The sequence below is a fragment of the Megalops cyprinoides genome, chromosome 6 (assembly GCF_013368585.1).
Source record: "Megalops cyprinoides isolate fMegCyp1 chromosome 6, fMegCyp1.pri, whole genome shotgun sequence".
In the NCBI taxonomy this organism is placed as follows: domain Eukaryota; kingdom Metazoa; phylum Chordata; class Actinopteri; order Elopiformes; family Megalopidae; genus Megalops; species Megalops cyprinoides.
The window spans coordinates 2,333,660-2,347,628 of record NC_050588.1 but is presented as its reverse complement, the minus strand read 5'-3'; positions in this window follow the sequence as shown (position 1 = coordinate 2,347,628).

Sequence of the window (13,969 nt, the reverse complement as noted above, 5' to 3'; positions counted from 1 at the left end):
AGGAGCACCTTCTTCCCATGAGCTCTCACTGCAGTGGTTCTTTAGCCCACTCTGTGTTGTAGTCTTGGACAATACTCAGCACTTCAAACTATTCTGAAACAGGTTACCCTATGGATTTGATAATTCTGTTCAGAGTCAAGGATAATGCAATGTGCAGTGATTCAAGAACTTGTATTGACAGACACCGAAAAGCAAGGGGGTCCTAGGGCTGTTCGCTGAGCAATAATTTGTATTTTATCTCATAATTATGGTTTAACACAGAGTAAAGTATTTGAAAAAGTGAAAGTGTTTGTTGGAATTACCAAGCAATAGCTGAGTGAGCAGCACTTTTGAGGCAGATTAAGCTTGCCTTGCAGCAAATCACACTCTTTCTCAATCCTACATATCATTTCAATGAAATATACATAGAGTTTTAACATATAACATGAATGTGAATATACTGTTGATGTGAGTCTTATGTCTGTCATATAAAAGAGTAAAAGAGTTTTTTTCTCCCAATATCCAGACTAAACCAGCTGTTCTTGACAGATCAATTTAAGTATGACTTGGAAATGACTTGTCTCCCCTGGAGAAGAGGGACTCCTCCAATATGATTCTGGAATCGAGTGCATTGCATTCCACTGGAGTTGTGTCTAATGTCCTCTCCTTATCAGCTAGTCTCTGTCACTGGCTGTTATCTCTCAGGACACAGAGGACAATGGAACAGACCCAAACAGTTTTCCATGGTTTGCACTGACCAAACTAACTGGAAGGCCTTCATAAAACCTGTGGATAGAATGGAGAACCTCTTACCACGTTTATTGTGTTTGACGATCTTACAGTTACATGCCCCCACACTTGAATTCACACATGAATTGAATACGAAACAGTACATTAGCAGCCAGCAGATAGTCGTAGGTGTGAAAGCAAAAGTAATTAGCATGTGGCTCCCTCCAGGCTCTGTCAGCCTCTTTCAGAACCACGGGAACAGGTCCTCTCTACTGCCACCGACTGTCCTCTTGAAAGGCATGACAAGACTCGCAAATGATGTTTGTGGGTGCTTGGCTAGTTTCATCAGCTAGCTGCCTGAATTTGACTACCTTCTTATTGGGGAACTATACATTAAGTAATATCAAGCATTTTGACTATTTGCAGTATTAGCACAATTATGATCTGGGTTACTGCATTTTTATGCAAGCTCATGATCCTCAAGAGTGATGGGAGAGCTGCTTCATTCCCTTGTGAAACAGAGAGGCCTCTCTGAGCCTTGGCTAGAATGCTGTGCTTTCATCCAAGTCATTTTGTACCAAATCAGGTGAGAAAGGATATACGTGTGCTTTGTGCATGGGCTCAGAATCATGTTGGACTGGCATACCAAAGCAGAGACCTTGCACAGACATCTTCAAATCAACATCCTTTGTTGATTTAGTTGCTTGATTTGGTTGCAGCTGAATGGTTGGCTTTGGCGAAGAGTTACTTTCCACTTTGAACAAGCTGTTTGCTGTTTCTGGATGACATCCCAAAGGGACAAGGTCCTCCATTCCTCTGCTGCAGTGGCAGTTCTAGCTTGTATGGCGCCCTGGGCGAACACCCCCCCCCCCCCCCCCCCCGCCAAAAAAAGGGACAATTCTGCACTAACTGTAATTGTTATTTAGACATTTGGATCGAGTCCAACATATTTCAGATTATGTGCGATTATGTGCCACTGAATTTGCATTGAAATACAGTATATGAGTCTGACACCCTAAATACATTTGTTGCACAATTAAATATAAATGTCATTATGCACAATTTATCAAACTCTCAGAACAGGAACCAAATGAACCATACAACCTCCTAGGCATAAGACACCCCAAAAGACTCAATATATCACAAAAGATACAAAATATCAGCATAATACAGATGTCTTTTAAGTTAGCCAACAACATTGGAAATTCCCCTTACTGAGCTCAGGACCTAGTCAATACAATCACAGAAAACCTTTATGATGTCACCTCAATGAAAGTTAACCAAATCAATAATGTGCTAGTTAGGTTGTAATCGTTTTGGTGCAGGCTATCATGATGAAACTGTATGAAATTATATCCAATTTTATGTAAGCTAGTTGGACAGAAAAAAATATTGTTGCCCTATGTGTAATAGCATAGAGTAACGGGTATAGACTGTGTTGTGTATATTAACTAGATGTTATGTGGGTCAGGGAGCGAGCGAGTTTCAAATCTAGGTTCTCACTGCTCATTGCCAACCCCTTACAGCCAGCGTTGTTGCCAGTTGAGCTAAAGGCCCCCAACCTGTCGGCAACAACCCTAGTTAACCAGGTCTCAGAGAGTGACGTAACCGCTGCAACCGCTCGGCTACCTGCTACCCGCTACCCTACAGACTTTACGCAGGACTCACATGAGCTACTCATTTCAGCTCTGCCATACTAGCAACATAGGCTAACAAACATAAGTGTTATACTAGCCTATTCCATTACATGCATAATATTATACTCATAAAGAGATGATAGCTGCACACCTTTATCTTTTGCGTGTTTCTCCTCTTCTTCTTTCCTCTTTTTCCTAAACTGGGCACCTGACCTTTTCTTATCCATTTGTGTTGATTTGGCACTCGAGCATTAATACATTACCCATCCCCCAACACTGTCAACCAAGCGTCAAGACTAAACCAATTCACCTTGGTGGTGGTTATATTTTTCTTAACGATTAGGCACAGACCAGAAAAAAGGCAATAATATGTCTGTGAAACTACATATTCACAGTATTATGAATGAATTGCTGTTTATTTGGTAGCATTTTGTAGTGTGATTGCATTAATACTGTACAAAGTTAGAGGTGTGCTATTTGATTCCCCCGCCCCCCCTACCTCGGGCTTCCAGTGAGGAGACCTAAGGTCAAACTACCCCCGCCCCCCTCCCCATCTCGTACTTCTGAGTTGGAGACCTTCCCAGGCAGTAGCCTCCCTAGCTCACAAACTAGAATCAGGGCGCCCACTCTGACAAGGTTAATCGACCCACACGGTGACATGATAACATTGACGTGACATGCAAATGAAAGATAGAAAAGCGATCGCGCAAATGTCACCATTCTGAATTTTTTTGTGCGGGCGCCCGTGCCGCCCCTGGCAAGATGCCGCCCTGGGCGGCTGCCCATGTAGCCCATACCTAAATCCGCCACTGCTCTGCTAGTCAGCACCCCTGCAGCTTTTCCCTGGTTACACATGCATCTCACGTCTGACGTCATCTGAGGTATTCCTTGCCACAGATACCTCACTGGGGAAGGAGCCTTTTGGTGGTGTCTGTCTTGCATTGCACTTGGAGTTCAATGCTGAGACAGGAACTTGAAAAGGCCTTCCAGCTTGTCGAGTAGCTTGCCAAAAGGCCACCCACAGCTGCTCCCCAGAAAGGTAACTCCAACGCAGCTGCACAGCTTTGTTGTGTGCTGTTCACTAGAAGCAAAACCAACACATGTTCTGCTATTAGCAATGCAGCACTGCACTGGGGTCCAGCGGTGCAGTCAATGAGGCCATTCTCATGAAGAGATAATTACTGAGCCGGCTGCGCTGACGACACCTACAGAATGCATGGCATATGCAAACAGCACCCCCCCCACATCCTCTCTCCTCTGTAACCCCCCCCCCCCTCTCCTTCCTCTTGCCCTCTCCAGCCTGAAGTCTCAAGGATCACAGGCTTTACAAATAACTCCCAGCTGGGGTGGCCAGTGCTGGGAGTGCAGGCTAAATGTTCTGCTCTAGAGATTCTGGTATCCAAGAAAATAATCTAATAAAATCTGGAGCACCGTGGTGTGAACCCGTCTTGGCAGAGTGCCGTGAACAGCACCAGATCCCATGGAAACTGCAGACCTGGAATCAGCATCCCACAGCATGCGCACACACTCTTCTGCACAGCCCAAGGCTGGCATTTACGACTGCCACCGTCGGCTGTCTAAAGGCAGCGCAACACCCTCCCCTCCGTCCCTGCTCTCCCTGCATTCCTCTCTCCCGAGAGAGGACAAACAGTTCATTACATATGACTTTGTCCACATATCCCAGAAAGTCCCATTGTTACATGACAAGACACCTAGCATTTCATGATTCCATGATTTCAGAAACAAAAATCAGCAATGATTTAATCCCCTCACTCCTCTCCATATTAAGATTGTTGAGCTGTCAGTCTTAATTTGTGTATTGCAAGCACAAAAAGGTATGGCACATGATAAATAAATACATAAATTGTTGCACCTTTATTCAAAATTCACAGAATATATTTTATATAATAAAAATTTCAGAATACATTCTGCAGTACTGTATGTGTATAATCATATGTCAATTGTGTATTTATATTGTGTATATATATCGTGTTTATTTATATTTACACAATATAAATATACTATCAGCATATTTTGGTTGTGTATTCTCATGTGTCCCATATTTTCTGAGGAGCTTGGCACCTCCATCAAATAAAAGGTTCTCGGTTTGAGAAAACACAAGAGTCACATTTAGACATGACCTAATGAGAGGGTAGCATCTGAAGAACAAACAAACATACCTACTGCAAAAATATCTCTGGGAGGGAATTGAAGGTTGTGTAACTAAAAAAAGACCCATGCCAAAGTGTGAGCTGTTAGGAGCTGGAGAGAGGGGTCACTTTGGTTTAAATGTAAGTACAGTTGTGAGGAGAAATTCTGCAGGGTATACATTAAGTTCTATGCAGCGTATGCTGTTACAAGCCTTACCACCCTCTCCTCTTCAACTCCTAATTGTGCCTCCTTTCAAAAGGGATAAAGTCACTTATCTTAAAATATAAAATACAAAAATGAAAGAAAAATATTTGACAGTATCTGAAGAGCCTGCATAGATTTAAGATAAAAACAAAATTGGCTCTCCACATTGTCCATTTAACCAAAGGTTGTCATTCATATCATTAATTTGGTTTAATTTAAGAATATATTTTAAAGTATAATATTTTGAAAAAACACAGTTACACACAGATAGTAACAAAGGGCCTGCCACTCAAATATTTAGTATAAAAATTTAGTATAAAAAGTATATTTAGTATAAAAAAGTGAAACACTACCCAAACTGGGTGACGTGACTTCACACAAACTGGATGAGTGCTATGCCTGGAGTAAACAAACCTCCCCAGTGTTTTACAGTCAGTTGTGTAACTGTCCTGTGCTTTCTCATCTTGCCACCTATATACATTGTGTCCTTGGTGTGTCATGTGAGTTCCAGGTAGGTGCAGCAATATTTCCAACCAGCAGCTCTACATATGCAAGACAGAGGTCTCAGCAGCCTGCACTCCTCAGAGCTGTATTCTGTTTCATGTGCAGGTGCCAACTGCTTGCATCAGCCAACTCAGTCTCCGGTCCTTCTCGGCTGTAGTGAACTTTTACATGTTTTTGAGTCAGTGTCCCAGGTCACATCGGCATAGCTGCGCCCTATGATAACTTGTATGATTTGAATATTACAGAAATTTCCACTTTGAAGGCAGTGCATTCCTTCTGCAAAAATAGGTGCCGTAAATCAGCATCAAGATTGCCTTAAGCAGACTATTGTATTAACTACAATGAGCAGGACATCTGCCCTAGAACTGTTTAACACAGTCATGGTCTGGTGGAGAACTGTTTAACTAGTTGCTAGCCCTTGGCTGCAATGAATATGTGTGGCTATTGCCTAATATGAGGAGAGAGCCCAGAGCATTATCGATGACATAATGCTGCAGGAAAAATTCAACTGAAAAATGAAAAAGACTCATGTTTGGCCATTTATTGCATGCCCATACAAGATGGTGTTTGTTAGGTTCTACTTTATGGAATGGACAGTCAGATAAATTTGATGAGACTGGTCATTCAGAGACAAGGTTTATTCCCCAGGAGTTAAAGTTATGCATGCAAACAGTGCCTGAACTAAGACTGCCTAGGCTCAGTGGAGCACTTACATAAAACCACGGTGGTGACGCTTTACCGGTTCCCACAGATGATTTGGTGTGATCTGCATTGGTATGGTGGTGATGCTTTGTTCTGGGACAGTTCCTGCAGATGATGTGGTGTGATTCTGTATTGACATGGTGGTGACCCTGCTCTAGGACAGTTCCTGTGGGCAACTGGGTGTGACCTAGACATGTCATCTAGCCCTGAAGAAATTTGACATGATTTTGGGTGATTCAATAACTCAGTAATACAGTGTAGATCCTAACATGGTCAAATTCTGACCTAAGGTGAGATGGTAGAGACATTAATGTCCACTATGAGCAATACCTTGTTATATACCTGGTTATTGTGGCTGTTTCTGCAGGAAACATAACTGATTCAATTGGCAGTGCTGTGTAGGTATCGGATGTGCCCCATCAGCCCAACAACTTGGCAGATAGCATACCTGCTACCCCAGTTTATTGCAGAAGCTTCATGTGCAGAGCCTGCTGGTTCACTCCAGGGCAAGCTGCAGACTAAGCACATGATTATTTATACTCCCTCATATGAAAACCAAGCAGGATTGATTTCCATATGAAGGCTGTAAATGCTGAAAAGTCTTATGCAAAGCGATTCTTCCCTTCAACACAGAAAGAGGGAAATAGGTACCAGTTACTCTCAAATTAAACTGGCAAATACATTGGTGAGACTGTGTACATTACATTACATACATACAGCAGACGCTCTTATCCAAATCGACTTCCATCACAATAGAACAAAAGTGTATCTATTCAATTTAAATGGGCAACAGTGTCAGACCAGGTGAACAACACTCCCAGATTAGTGAGTGTGAGCATAACACTATTCAAGCCATACCACAAGTTAAGTTGTGCACTCTGACAAACGCCAAGTATACTACCATACAACATATAGTCCCTATAACACAAATTCATAATACTACACATAAAATTAACATCAAATGCAAGAAGTAGCAGGTGTTAGGGGGTGGGGATATAAGTCAAACTGAGATGCAGTCTGAAGAGGTGGGTCACCAGAGATTCCACTGTCCTAACCCATGTGGGGAGTTAATTCCACCACTGAGAGACCAGTACAGACAGGGCTCATGAGAAGAGCGACCCTGTCAAGTTGGGACAGTCAGTTGCCCTGTGGATGCAGAGCGCAGCAATCTTGAGGGAACCTAGGATTTGAAGAGGGGTCATAGGCATGAGGGGGCTGTTCCATGCACTGTCCTGTATGCCAGCACTAAGGTTTTGAACTTGATGCAAGTGATAACAGGAAGCCAGTGAAGTGAGATGAGGAGGGGAGTAACTTGACTACATTTAGGGAGATTGTAGACAAGTCATGCAGCTACATTTTGGATTAGTTGTAAGAGGTTTGATTGCACATGCAGGAAGACAAGCAAAGAGGGAGTTGCAGTAGTTCAGGTGTGAGAGGACCAGGGCCTGAACTAGGAGCTGTGTTGAATATGTAATGAGATAGGGGTGGATCCTTCGGATGTTGTAGAGGAAGAATCTGCAAACCACTGGCGGTGGGTGAGCTGGAAACAGGGGAAGCCCGAACATTACCTTTAAATCTGTCATTACTTTCAATGTGATCCCCTTTATCCTCCTTGATTGACAATAAAACAAATAATTCACAGAATAATCACCAATCACGTAATTAGAATAAATTGTTATGCTCGCGAAACACCGCAGATTGTCTGAAATTTGTGTGCTATTGCGAAAGCTACAGCATGAGATTGTTTGATTAACAAGGATGGCAATTTGAATAATTAAGTGGCAAGTAATCCCAAAGCTTTCTCTTAAATGTTTCACAGTATGCCTTTCTTGTGTTACAAAATTCAAATGACAAAACGGAGCTCAATTTAGATAAATCGATTTAAATTACTGACAATAATCTTTTATTAGGTTGAGTGCAATGAACAATAACATTTAGAACACAGACCTCACAAAAGTTGTGATGTGTCATGAGCATTTAACGTAATTTAAATCGATAAATGCCATTCTTGTTAATTAAACAATCTCACGTTATACACTGTAAAATATTTCCCCGTAAAATAACAGTAAAAAACTGGCAGTAGAGTTGCCATTATTTTCCTGTTATTTTAACGGTGCGCTACTGTGATAGTATCTTCCTGTTAAATATTTCCCCGTTAAATAACAGTAAACAACTGGTAGTAGAGTTGCCATTATTTTCCTGTTATTTTAACGGTGCGCTACTGTGATAGTATCTTCCTGTTAAATATTTCCCCGTTAAATAACAGTAAACAACTGGTAGTAGAGTTGCCATTATTTTCCTGTTATTTTAACGGTGCACTGCTGTTGCAATATCTTCCTGTTAAATATACAACAGGCCTTTACTGTCAATTTAGGGAAAAACAGGAAACAACTGGCAGCAGGGTTGCCATCAATTTTATGTAAAATTACCATATGTTTACTGTTAAATTTTGCATTTTTAAATTCATTGTAATGTATGTAGTAGTAGTAGTAGTAGTAATGTAATGTAGTGTAACATTTCTCTTAATAATATAAAATAATTTAATAAACCTATTTTAAACTAAATTAATACTCAGCAGGTTATACACATACCTATAAGAATATACACATAAGAATAATCACACTACATATGCTTAAAGGAACTATTGGAAAGGGCTATAGACATTACTGGTTGTCAGCCTTCCCATAATCTGTGGCCAAAGCTGGTTACAAGCACAGAACACATTGTGAGTGAAGGTCAAAACTTAATGACATAATTTTACATAACTAAAGTGTGAAAGAAAACCAGTTTCTTAATCAACAAAACATTCCATTTTAATATAACTTTTATTTTAATATAAGGGTATAAATGTAAAAGTATGACATTGCAGTTAAAAACTTTAACAGAATGAAAACTGAATGAAAAAAAGGGTGTGTGTGTGTGTGTAAGCCAACAATAAAATTTTAAGGCACAAGAGGCTTGAGTTAACAAGTTTAGTTAAAAGATGCAAAAACTGAATGAAAACAATAAAAAAAATTCATAAAATTCAACCATACACGCAATGGGAACCCAGCAGCAGGAACAAGGCAATGGGAAACCAGCAGCAGACACAAGGAGCAGTGTCACAAGGACACAACACAAGGAGCAGTGTCACTACTTGGTGGTAACTCTTTGTCTGCATGAGAGAGAGAGAGAGAAAGAGAGGGATGAATTTCATAATCACTGGCACCGCAACTTAACTTCTCAACCTCATTTCCTCTAACCATAATGTGGACTAAGAATCCAAAAACATATATCAATGCTTGAACTAACTAAAGCTCAGCTGATTTCAGGAACAAAGAACAAATAACAGTTAGAATAACAGAAAGAATACAAAGTGTGAGGATGAGTGAAAAAGAACACAAAATAATAGCAGAGAGCATGGAAGAGAGGTTCAGCCTTTTTAATTTGGAAGGGAGAGAGAGTAAAAAAGTTAAGATTAAGATTCCTCTACATCCTGAGCCATTGCTAACAAACTGGTGTTTGGGTATACAGTATGTGTAATGTATAGATTAAGATCACCATTTTTAAATGAAATCCCATTGGAAATCCATGAATTTCTGCAACAGGGTGGATCCCTTCACATATGATTTGGCCTTCAATGCTGACCATCCACCACTGGCTACAGCTTCCTTCTGTTTCACCTGAAACTTAGAAGAATTTTACTCTGTCAAATTTATGGGGTTTTAGTCAATATTTGTACCATGTAACTTGCATTCTCCAATCGTATCTCCAATTGTATTTCAAATAATATTCAAAGATATAGATATCCTAGTAGTCAATAGTTTTTTTGTTGCAAATGTTGTATTATTATTTATGTGTTGGCATTACTCCAACCAACAGAATTTTTTTTATTAAAAAGCAAATCAGTAGGGGAGAACCGGCACAATTGTAATACCGTTTTATTCTCATGATATGGTGTAGCTACGGAAAATACACACATATACAACTAACTACAATTCTTCAGCCATCCAAATATGAATCACCTACAGTAAACACTAGCAGAGATATTAAGGAAACAAGTTCGAAATTCAGCCATTTCGAAAACAGGCATTACATTTAGACTGGAACATTAATTTTAATTTGATCTGTGAAATTCGCACTTGTGGACTTCAATCACGTGTCATTCCCATTGTCAATCCCTCTTTTTCAAGTTGGTATGAGTGTCATTTGATTTATGTAATCACAACAAATGCTAAGAAATGAAAACACAGACGTGTCCTGTGCGGGTCAATTGTAACACCGGTCTCTATGGCAAAATAAACTGATTTTGTCGCACATGTGCGATTTGTCGCACATGATAGACTTGTACTTCGTTCAGGGATGACACTGAACTAAACTTAACACAGCAACCTCAAACACCACTGTTGAATCAAATGCTTCAGGCATGTAAGAAATAAGCCCTTTCTAAACTATCCTTGCTGGTTTTATCAAATAGATTTGACCAAAATAAGTATATTTAAAGGTTGTTGTGAGCTAGCATGACATACTGTCATACGTGCTGTAATGGCTAACCGCTTTCATGATTTTAGCGCTGTTATTCATGACGCTTACTGTTAAAACTGTACTGCACATTTTTTTTTGCCAGCGTCAAGGTTGTAACACTAGCATATGTCGCTGTTTAGTAAAATTCCTCGCAATTTATGCTTTGTTGTTTAATTCTGTTTCAGCTCTCTGAGAGTAGACATGTGTGGCTCCCTTGTGGCCAAATTTCACAGCTTTTAAGCCTGCCGTCTTTGTGTAAAACCAGTTTGAAAATAGAAAGTGTTAAAATTGTGCCGGTTCTCCCCTATATCCCTCTTCGTGAGTATTGCCTTATGTATTGCTCATTTTGTCTATCCAATGAAATAAACATACCAAGTAGTATCAGACGAGGAGTTGCTGGTATAGAGAGTGAACTCTCAAGATCCGCTGCAGTGGCATATCCCTAAGACACAGAAAGTGAAATACACTCTTGATAAGTCATTCCATGACTACTATGTTGTGTGTGTGTGTGTGTGTGTGTGTGTGTGTGCGAGAGCGAGAACCATGGTAACATAACTTAACCGTTACAAAAATTGGTTTGACAAAACTGTATGCGAACATTCATCCTAATAATGCAACGTCAATCGAATGAGAGTCTGTGTGTATCTGTGTCTGCACTGGTTAAGTTAAACTAAGTTAAGTTAAACTAAGTTAAAATGTGTGTGTGTGTGTGTGTGTGAGTAAGAGAGAGAGAGACAGAGAGTGTGTAGGGAGACTTACATTTGCAAGAAGAATTAGTCCTGAGACATCTTCAGAAAAGTGAGCCAGAAGAAGATGAATGACTTGATAGGGTAGCTCAACATCATCACGCTCACATAGAACTTCCTTGATACCTGCATTTGTTGGTTTAGTCTTGAACATTTCCACAATAGCTTTACATTTACATTTACATTTACATTTATTTATTTAGCAGACGCTTTTATCCAAAGCGACTTACAAAAGTGCATACAGTAGGTACAGCGACAGTACAGGGACAGGATGTGTACAGTTCCACAATGAGACAGTTCTCAGCTGAGAGCAAGGTCTGTTTGAGGACGCAGTACTATCAGATTTTTACAATTACAGCCTAAAGGGCAACTAGTACGATATACTTTCGAACGGCAAACTTCAACAACTTCAAACGGCACAATGAGCGTCAGGTTAAAGGCGGCAACAAGAGACAAAATTTAAAAGCACAATTTAAAAAAGCACAGCAATTTACGACAGCACTGATGGGCGGGGGGGGGGGGGGGGGGACAGCAATTGTGTGCTGGGTCAGTCCAGGTAGAGTCTGAAGAGGTGCGTCTTCAGGCCCCGTCTGAAGGACTGGGGTGAAGGAGCTGTCCGTAGCGAGACCGGGAGTTCGTTCCACCACTGGGGAGCGATGTAGGCGAAACGCCGATGTCTGGCAGAACGAGCACCTCCTGCCTTGACCATGCAGGGAGCAAGGCGTCCAGTTGCTGCTGAGCGTAGGGGTCGGGCTGGTGTGTAGGGCTGGATGAGTTCTTGGAGGTAGGCAGGGGCTGTCCTGTTGACTGCAGAGAAGGCGAGGGTCAGGGTCTTGAATCTGATCCTGGCAGCGACAGGAAGCCAGTGGAGGGATTTCAGCAGGGGAGTAACATGGGCGAATTTGGGGAGGTTGAAGATCAGTCGGGCAGCTGCATTCTGGATGAGCTGGAGAGGGTGGGTGGTGCATGCTGGGAGGCCTGCAAGGAGAGCGTTGCAGTAGTCCAGTCGAGGGAGAACTGTGGCCTGGATAAGGAGCTGCGTCGCGTATGTGGTTAGGAACGGGCGAATCCTCCTGATGTTGTGGAGGAGGAATCGGCAGGTCCGTGACGTGCGAGCAATGTACTCCTTGAAGTCCAGGTTACTGTCGAGGGTGATGCCCAAGCTCTTTGCTGTCCGAGAGGATGGTATTGTGGTGCCATCGAAGGTGATGGAAAGGTCATGCAGGGGGGAAGGGCCGGCTGGGATGAAGAGGAGATCCGTTTTACTGAGGTTCAGCTTCAGGTGGTGGGATGTCATCCATTTGGAGATGTCAGCCAGGCATGCAGAGATTCTTTCGTTGACCTGGGGGGTAGAGGGAGGGAAAGAGAAAAAGAGTTGGATGTCGTCAGCATAGCAGTGATAGGAGAAACCATGCGATTTGATAACTGAGCCAAGAGAGTTAATATAAATTGAGAAGAGTAGGGGTCCCAGTACTGAACCCTGTGGGACTCCTGTAGTGAGGGGGGTGGGTGCAGAGGTGGAGCCTTTCCAGTAGATCTGGGAAGATCTACCAGTCAGGTAGGACGTGAACCAGGAGAGGGCAGTTCCAGAGATGCCCATCTCAGACAGCTTTGATAATAGTGTCTGGTGGTTGACTGTATCGAAAGCAGCAGAGAGGTCGAGGAGGATGAGGACAGATGACGAGCCGGAGGCTCTAGCCGTGTGGAGAGCCTCTGTCACGGCCAGGAGTGCAGTTTCTGTTGAGTGTCCAGCTCTGAATCCTGACTGATGGGGGTCTAGGAGGTTGTTCCTGAGAAGAAAAGGGGAGAGTTGGTTAAGTACTGCACGTTCCAAGGTTTTAGATAGAAATGAGAGAAGAGATACCGGTCGGTAGTTTGTAACATCGGATGGGTCGGTAGATGGTTTCTTGAGGAGCGGTGTGACCAGAGCTTTCTTGAAGTCTGTGGGGACAGTGCCAGAGGTTAGTGAGGAGTTGATAAATGAGGAAAGAAATGGGGCGATCTCACCAGATATGGATTGGAGCAGGGTAGAGGGGATGGGGTCCAGAGGGCAGGTTGTGGCGTGGTGGTCTGTGATGAGTTGTAGTACTTCCAAGTCTTTGAGCGGCATGAAGGAAAACAGCTGGTTGATGGAGTTGCCCGTGGTGGTCAAGAATGTTGTTGAGGGAGAGAAGGAGTCCCGGATGCTGGTCACCTTTTCCTCGAAGTAGACCCTGAAATCATTGGCAGAGAGGTGGGAGGGGGAGGGGGAGGGAGGAGGAGGGGGGGTGAGGAGGGTGGAGAAGGTGGAGAAAAGTTTTCGTGGGTTAGTTATATTGGCATTGATTTTGGATTGGAAGAAAGAGGACTTAGCTGATGTTGTTGCGGTGGTAAATGCTGTTAGCAGAGAGTGATAGGCAGCCAGGTCCACAGAGGATCTGGATTTCCTCCACTTCCTCTCAGCAGCTCGCAGCGCAGTCCTGTCGGAGCGGAGGGAGTCGGTCAGCCATGGGCATGAGGGTGATGGTCGCGATGGTCTGGAAACAGTAGGGCAGAGAGCATCCAAAGATTGAGACAGACATGTGTTGAAAACTTTGAGCTTCTTACTGATATCCCTGTGCTGCGTACCCTTGAGCTTGCCATGGAGGAGTGTGGTAAAGCCTGAGCTAAATATATCATTCTCATCTATATTTCTTCAGGTAAATAAAAATGAACACAATTTATTTACATGAGTGCTGTACCGCTGAAATGAATTTCAGGCTGCTCAGGGCACGTCTTGTCAATGCGAGGAAAAGACTTCCATGACGTTATTTGAACGGATCTTAGCACATCATT